Genomic DNA, 8713 nt, shown 5'->3' on the forward strand with positions numbered 1-8713 from the left:
GCATCCCTAATTGTTCTTACTTCCCTCTACCCTGGATTTATATCGCTTGAGGAAGTGCTTTCTGAAGAACAAACAAATGGCATACAGAACCACTTGGAGATGACAGCCATTTACCAGGAGGAGATCTTTGCATCCAGTCAGGAAGCCTATCACAAATACCTCCATTCCTCAGAGAAGAAGGAAGCAAAACTTTCCAAACTTGCATGCTTCAGCAACAACCCTACAATCCATGGTAATGTCATCAATTTACCCAACCACACCTTCAGCCCAGCTGAGGTGTCTGTATTATTCCGTGGTCTTTCTTTCTGTCATACTATGCCAGCAAGTTGCAGCTGTATGGAAACCTCAAGGATTTTTTCCACCACCTAAGACTAAGGGAGCATTTCCATGACTATGAGCCACACAATGATCAGGCCACCATGGACCAGATATGCACACAGCACAAGAAGTATTCCTGAACTCCATCTGAGTGGAAAAATTTCACCAGGTCTTAACAACTTCTACCCCTCCATCAAACAAACTCTGAAATATTCAGCCCAACAAATTTGTTTCCTAAAGACCAAGATGAAGATTTGCATCTGGGATGCACACCTTAAGAACCTTAGGGATTCCTACAATTACAATATAATATCAAAAAAATAGGCACCCAGACCTTGCTCTGACCTGCTACAATATCAACCCCAGGATGAGGACAACAGAATTCCTCTGGTTGCCACCAACAGCGCCCCCTTGAACATTATTAATGATCTCCAACCCCTTGTGGAAAAAGATGACCACCTCAAGGTAGCTGTGGGGGACAAAGCTGTTCTGGCTTACAGACAGCCCCCCAAACTCAAGCAGTGTCTCTCAAGCAACAGGCTACCTAACTTCCATTCTCACCGTGGCACCAGGCCTTGCAATGGATGCAAGTGCAAATTGTACTCCCTCACCAATACAGACCACATAGTCACTGGACTGAATACCAGGGATTATAACATCTGAGGTTCATCCATTTGCACCTCGACCGACATCATATACTCTATCGTCTTCTTACAGTGCCTCTCTGCTGTCTACATTGGACAGAGTGATTCCTTTGTGTAAGAATGAATGAATACCAATCTGACACTGGTCAGGCAGAAAGACACACAAGCCTATGGCAGAACACTTTAACCTCCCTGGACATTCCACTGCTGATCTCAGAGTATCTGTTCTTAGACAACAGAACTTTAAAAATGAACTTAACCCTGAAACAGTGTAGTATTACAGTGAAGATTTTAATTGCTTATCTTGTTATTGACTAGAATTGTTTTGACTATTTATTTTGGGTTTTTTTATATCAGCACCATTAAGATAATGGTTAATCCTATTATGATTTACTAACCATCAAGATAAAGTTATTTAATCAATGATTATTATTATTTGGAACTGATCATCTATTTTAAATCTCTTATTACTTAGCAAAAATGTATTTGACATTGGTCTTATGATTTTAAATAAGTTTAGCTCATGATTTTAGAACTTAAATTTAGTAACTCCTCTGGCCCACTGACCACTACCCTATGCTCCTTATCCATGTGGGCACCAATGACACGGCTCAGAACCCTCCCAGCTGGGTCATGAAGTGCTACAGGGATTTGGAAGCAGGGCTTAAGGGGTTGGGGGCTCAGATGGTGTTTTCCTTGATCCTTCTGTTTTCGGGCTACGGGCTGAGGAGAGAGAGGAGGATCCAGGTACTGAACCAAAGACTGCGTCACTGGTGTCATCGGAAAGACTTCGGCTTCCATGACCACAGTCCACTCTTTGGTGAGAGAGGCAGTGAGCTGCTGGGTGGGGATGGGCTCCACCTTTCTCCACTGGGCAGGAGGCTCTTCTCAGCCAGACTGGCTGACCTGCTCCACTGGGCTTTAAACTAAGCCTGCCGGGGGACTACCACTCCTGCTGGACACTTGCATGCTTGTACACCCATGCCAGGAGCTTGGGGAATAAACAGGAGGAACTTGTCCTCCTGCTCAACACAAATAATTACAATGTCATAGGATAACAGAGACCTGGTGGGACTCCACCCATGACTGGACCACAGGTATAGATGGCTATACCCTGTACAGGAGGGATCGAGTGGACAAAAGGGGCGGAGGTGTAGCTCTCTATGTCAAGGAGAGCTACGCGTCCCTACAAGCTGACATCGGCACCCAGGGCGGACAACTAGAGACCCTCAGTGTTAAAATCCATGGGGAACGCGGCACAGGGGACACAATGATGGGAGTCTACTACAGACCTCCCTCCCAGAATCAAGAGATTAACCAGGAATTCACCAGGGAACTGGCTGAGACTGCACACTCCCAGTCCATGGTTGTCCTGGGAGACTTCAACTACCCAGACATCTTGTGGGAAGAGTGCTCGGCCAAATCTGAATGGTCGCAAAGCTTCCTCATGTGCGTGGATATCTGACTCAAGAAGTCTACAGGCCAACAAGAGGCAAAGCACTCCTCAGCTGGGTACTGGCAACTGGGGATGACCTAATCAGTGACCTAATGATTGAAGGGAAGCTGGGTGACAGCAACCACGAGCTGATCACTTTCACCATCCACCAAAAAGCTGTCAAGTCAGTCAGCAGTACAGAGGTCCTCGACTTCAGGAGGGCTGACTTTGACAAGCTCAGGAGACTGGTCGGTGAGGCGCTAAGGGACCATGATCCCAAGGGGAGGGGAGTCCAGGAAGAGTGGCTGCTCCTTAAGGGAACAACCCTTGATACACAAGCTAAGGCTATTCCATCTCAGAGGAAAGGCAGCAAGAAGGCACAGCAGCCCCCTTGGTTCAACAAGGAATTAGCGGTCCTCCTGCATCTAAAAAGACAGACCTAAAAAGGATGGAGGATGGGATCCACCTCCAAGGAGGAATATACTGCACTGGTCCAGAACTGCAGGGAGCAATCCAGGAAAGCCAAGGCTGTGATGGAACTCCAACGGGCCACAAGTATCAAGGCCAATAAAAAGTCCTTTTTTAGATATGTGGGCAGCCGGAGGAAAAGCAAGGGCAACATTGGACCCCTGCTAAACCAGGATCCTATGACTCCAGCTGACTTCCTGCCCATGGAGCAGGGGGCTGAGTTGATCTTCCAAGGTCCCTTCCAGCCCAAATGTCTATGAAATCTATGAAATCTAGTATAGGGAGAATGCTTGTGTAAGGGTTTGTGGTATGTCTGGTGTGTGTAGATATGTCTGGCTTGTGTGAAAAGAGGAAAAAGGTAATGAAAGCATGAATGATGGACATATGTGCCAGTGACACAAGAAGACAGGCCTCTTGCAGCAGGTGAAAATAACCTCTGTGGTTTGACCGTTAAGAGCTGCAGCAACCTAGAGTCAGCAGTAAAGGATTACCAAACACTAAATCACGCTCCATCCTGATGGCTGAGCACTGCAAGCGATGGCCCCTGAAAACTGCAGACCACAAAGCCAGAAGATCATGACCTACGAAACCCAGCCTGTCAACAGGACAAGAAGGACGGCTTTCGCATCTGACTCAGCAGAATACATAGGCTCTATGGACAGCTATCACTATAAAGAATGAACACAAAGACAAGGCTTTGGGTCTCTTCCACCCGCAAGAAGGAATTTTGGACGTGTCCAACAAGACCTGACTCCAACTCTCTTGATCAGCCTGGCCAGCCACCAGACTGATGCTGAGCAACTCTGAAACTTGGTAACACCTTAATCTTTGCCGGACTGTCTAAATTCTGTGTGTGTGTGTTTGTTTCTTTGTATACAAATAAATGAATGAACGAGTGAATTAGTATGCATGAGAACTAATAAAGCAAATAACTTTATTGTTCTTTATTCTTTCATATTTTATGTTCCAATAAATGTGGCATTTTTCCTTATCCCCCGATAAGATTCTGGCTTGTTTTTAATTCACATTTACGCCCTGTGCGCACAACAACAGCAGAACAAGAAATCACCCACAGACTGGATTGTGTAATATATAGACTAAATCAGGACTATGGATTCTTATTCTATTACCTGGATTAGCTTTTGTGACCCCTTTGTACATATGGGTTTATTACTTCTTTGCCTCTACTAGCACTGCTCCTCCTTCCCACTTTTCCCCTCTCTCTTTACTTCCCCTATCTCCTTTTACCTTCCCTGATTCCCAAAACACTTTCTCTGTTTGACCACCTGCTCTGTTCATGCCTTTTCACAACATCTGATGAAATGACCTTGAGCTCACAAAAGCTTATGTTATACATACTATTTTAGTTAATCTACAGTGGCAAAAGGACATTAGTGACTATTTAGAAAAGCATAGACATGTACAAGTCTGTGGAGCCAGATGCAAGGTATCTAAGGGTGCTGAAGGAGTTGGCCCATGTGACTGACCAGCTACTGGCCACTATCTCTGAAAACTTATGGTAATTGGGAGAAGTCCTGGATGACTGGAAAAGGGCAAAAATAATGCCCTTCTTTAAGAAAGGGAAGAAGGAGAACCTGGGGAACTGTAGACCAGTCAGCCTCACCTCAGTCCTAGGAAATATCAGTGCACCCTCAGCAAGTTTGCAGATGACACCAAGCTGGATGGAGTAGTAGACACAATGGAGGGTAGGACTAGGATTCAGAGACCTAGAAAAAAACTGGAGGACTAGACCAAAAGAAATCTCATAAGGTTCAATCAGGAGAAGTGCAACATCCTGAACTTAGGATGGAACAATTCCATCCTCAGTACAGGCTGGGGACCAACTGGCTAAGCAGCAGCTCTGCAGTAAAGGACCTGGGGGTTACAGTGGATATTAAGCTGAATATGAGCCAACAGTGTGCCCTTGTTGCAAAGAAGGCTAACAGCATACTGAGCTGCATTAGTAGGAGCATTGCCAGAAGATCAAGGGAAGTGATTACTCCCCTCTATTCAGCAATGGTGAAGCTACATCTGGAGTACTGTGTCAAGTTTTGGGCCCCCTATTACAAAAAAGATGTGGACAAATGAGAGAGAGTCCAGCAAAGGGCAACAAAAATGGTGAGGGGGCTGAGGCACATGACTTCTGAGGACAGGCCAAGGGAACTGGGCTTATTTAGTCTGGAGAAGAAGAGACTGAGGGGAGATTTAACATCAAACATCAACTACCTGAAGGGTAGTTCCAAAAAGAATGAAGCTAGACTGTTCTCAGTGGCAGATGACAGACCAAGGAGGAATGGTCTCAGGTTGCAGCAAGTATAGTTTAGGTTAGTTTAAGGAAAAGATTCTACTTCTACAAGGAATTGGCTACTCAGAGAAGTTGTGGAATCTCCCACCTTGGAAGTTTTTAAGACCCAGCTAGATAAAGTCTTGGCTGGGATGATCTATTTGAGGAAGGTCTTTCTTTGATCAGGGGGTTGGACTAGATGACCTCCTGAGGTCCCTTCCAACCCTCATTTTCTATGATTCTAGAAGGTGAAAATCTACAATACCTTCATTGTAAAGGGGCTGTGTCATATGAAAATACTCAGCTCTTGCTTTGCAAGTGTTGTGCAGAGCACCAGAGGCCACAGTAATGCATATTATTTTTGCAACATTTGCATCCAAACAACTTGGCAGCTGGTAACATCTTGCCTTCAGTCTTCCAGATTAACAAATCCCACCACCACGCTTCAGCTTCTGAAAGCATAATTGGATTTTCTGTGAAACCCTATGTTGTCCAGGTACAGTTTCATAAGCCATGACAGAAGAGGATAGGCTGAGGCTCCCAAAATAATGCGGCGCACCTGCACTTCATTGATAACAACATCACCGGGAGAAGAAAAGTTTCCAGATAAATTCCAGATATCCACAGAGTCCTAGCATTGCACACCCTGTAGGTACAGTATATATGGGTGTTCATGAACCCCACATCAACCCCCAGCACAGCTGGAGGCAAGCAGGGCCCATGGTGGGAGGGAGTTAACCCCTCACTGAGTGGGAGGAGGTGGCTGCATGGAGCTGGGCCGGGTCAAGCCCCGCCCAGACCCCTACTTTGCCCAGCCCCCAGGGAGCCACCCGACTGGAGCCACACAAACAGGCTGTGCAAACAGGCGTGCTTGTCTGCCAGTGCGTGAGTTAGCCCCAGGGTAGACAGCCCCAGCCATAGCCAGCCTACCAGAGGCATGACAGGGATGGGCACGCGTCGCACGCTGAGAGTCCCCTTGAGCTGCGGCCCCCCCCCCAGGCACCTCAGAGATGGCCACCCAGACGGAGCCCATGGTTCCAGACTCCATGCAGACGGAGCCCTTGGCTCTCAGCTGCTCAGGCTGCCTGTCCCTTTTTCAGGTGTGTGCCTGGGAGCATGGCTACCTCCCCATGTGGGGTCTGCTCCCTTTTGGCGTCTCTGGCATGGCAGCTGGAGGAGCTGTGTTTCATCAGGAACTGTGACTCCTACTGCCAGGTCCTTCTCCCCTGGGAGCCGGAGGGTAGACCACAGTCTCCTTCCAGGACAAAGGAGGACTCTGGGACCTCCCACTCTGTCCAGTCAGGGGCATGGACCAAGGTGGTTAAGGGCCCTAAAGCCCGCCGCACCAAGACCCCTGCCCCGCCGGAGCTTAGCAACAGGTACACACCTCTTGCTGCTCCAGCAAAGCCTGCTGAGTTGCCAGCTCTCACAGGCAACACAGGCTCAACTGCAGCTACCGCCCCCGCTCTCCCCAAGACAAAACGTAAGGTGTTTGCTGTGGGGGACTCTATCCTGAGGGGGACTGAGGGGGCAATCTGCCGCTCCAACCCCTTAGCCCGGGAAGTCTGCTGCTTCCCAGGAGCCCGCATCTGGGACATTGTGGAGAAGATCCCTAAGCTCCTCCGGCCCACAGACCACTATCCTATGCTTCTTATTCATGTGGGCACCAATGACACGGCTCAGAGTGCTCCCAGCCGGGTCATGAGGCACTACAGGGATTTGGGAGTGGGGCTAAAAGGTCTGGTGGCACAGGTGGTATTCTCGTCGATCCTCCCAGTCTCGGGCTATGGGCTGAGGAGGGAGAGGAGGATCCACGTAGTCAACCAAAGACTGTGGCGCTGGTGTCATTGGGAAGGCTTTGGCTTCCATGGCCACAGCCTGCTCTTTGGGGAGAGAGGCAATGAGCTTCTGGGAAGAGATGGCCTCCACCTCTCTCCCCTGGGGAGGAGGCTCTTCTCAGCTAGACTGGCTGACCTGCTCCACCAGGCTTTAAACTAAGCCCGTTGGGCAATGGGGAGACTACCGCCACTGCTGGCCCAATGAGCAACCCTTGCAAAGCCAGCAGGCCAAGCCACTTAAGGGATCCCACCCCTGCCCCAGCCCTGGTACAATATGTGGGCAAGGCAAAAGCCCCCAAGGGGACACTTGCCTGCCTGTGCACAAATGCCAGGAGCTTGGGGAACAAGCATGAGTAGCTTGTCCTCCTGCTCAAGGCAAATAATTATGATGTCATAGGGATAACGGAGACCTGGTGGGACTCAACTCATGACTGGACCTCGGGTATAGATGGCTATACCCTGTACAGGAGGGACTGAGTAGATAAAAGGGGCAGAGGTGTAGCTCTCTGTGTTAAGGAAAGCTACGTGTCCCTGACATTGGTGACCAGGGTGAATGACTGGAAACCCTCTGGGTTAAAATCTGTGGGGAACATGGCACAGGGGACACAACACTGGGAGTCTACTACAGACTTCCCACCCAAAGCCCTGAGCTTGACCAGGAGTTTGCCCAGGAACTGGCTGAGGCTGCATGCTCCAGGACCATGGTTGTCATGGGTGACTTCAACTATAAAGACATCTCATGGCAGGATCACTCAGCAAAAGCCCTCAGCGGTTGCAAAGCCTCCTGTTGTGTGTGGATGACCTCTACCTGACTCAAGAAGTCTGTGGGCCAACAAGAGGCAAAGCGCTGCCTGACCTGGTACTGGCTACTGGGGATGACCTAACTGGCGACCTAGTAATCGATGGGAAGCTGGGTGACAGCAACCACAAGCTGATCACCTTCACCATGCTTGGATGCTTATCTTGCTGGGATCCTATGACCCCAGCTGACTTCCTGCCCTTTGGGCAGGGGGCTGGACTCAATGATCTCCCGAGGTCCCTTCCAGCCCTAATGTCTATGAAATCTATGAAACCATCCGCCGTAAAGCTGGTAAATCAATCAGCAACACAAAAGTCTTTGACTTCAGGAAAGCCGACTTTGTCAAGCTCAGGAGGCTGGTCAGTGAGGCCCTAAGGGACCATGACCCAAGGGAGAGGGGAGTTCCAGAAGAGTGGTTGCTCCTCAAGGGAGTGATCCTCAATGTACAAGCTAAGTCTATTCCATCTCAGAGGAAAGGCAGAAAGAGGGCACAGCAGCTCCCCTGGCTCTCCAGGGACCTAGCAGACCTCCTGAGGCTAAAAAGAAAGGCCTACAAAGGATGGAGGATGGGATTCACCTCCAAGGAGGATTATTCTGCACTGGTGCAGTCCTGCAGGGAGCGAACCAGGAAAGCCAAAGCTGCAACTGAACTCCAACTAGCTTTGAGCATCAAGGACAATAAAAAGACCTTTTTCAGATATGTGGGGAGCCAGAGAAAAAGCAAGGGCAACATTGGACACCTGCTGAACCAGATGGGGCAACTGACAACTGACGCCCAGGAAAAAGCCAACTTATTAAATGGGTACTTTGTGTCGGTCTTTCATCAATCCCATGGGATGCCCATGCCCGCTATGGGACAGGGAGGTCCAGGTGAGGGAGATCCCCTGCCCTCCATTAATGCTGACCTTGTGAAGGAAAATCTTGAGA

Source organism: Crocodylus porosus, unplaced genomic scaffold, assembly GCF_001723895.1.
Source record: "Crocodylus porosus isolate Cpor-Errol unplaced genomic scaffold, CroPor_comp1, whole genome shotgun sequence".
Taxonomy (NCBI): Eukaryota; Metazoa; Chordata; order Crocodylia; family Crocodylidae; genus Crocodylus; species Crocodylus porosus.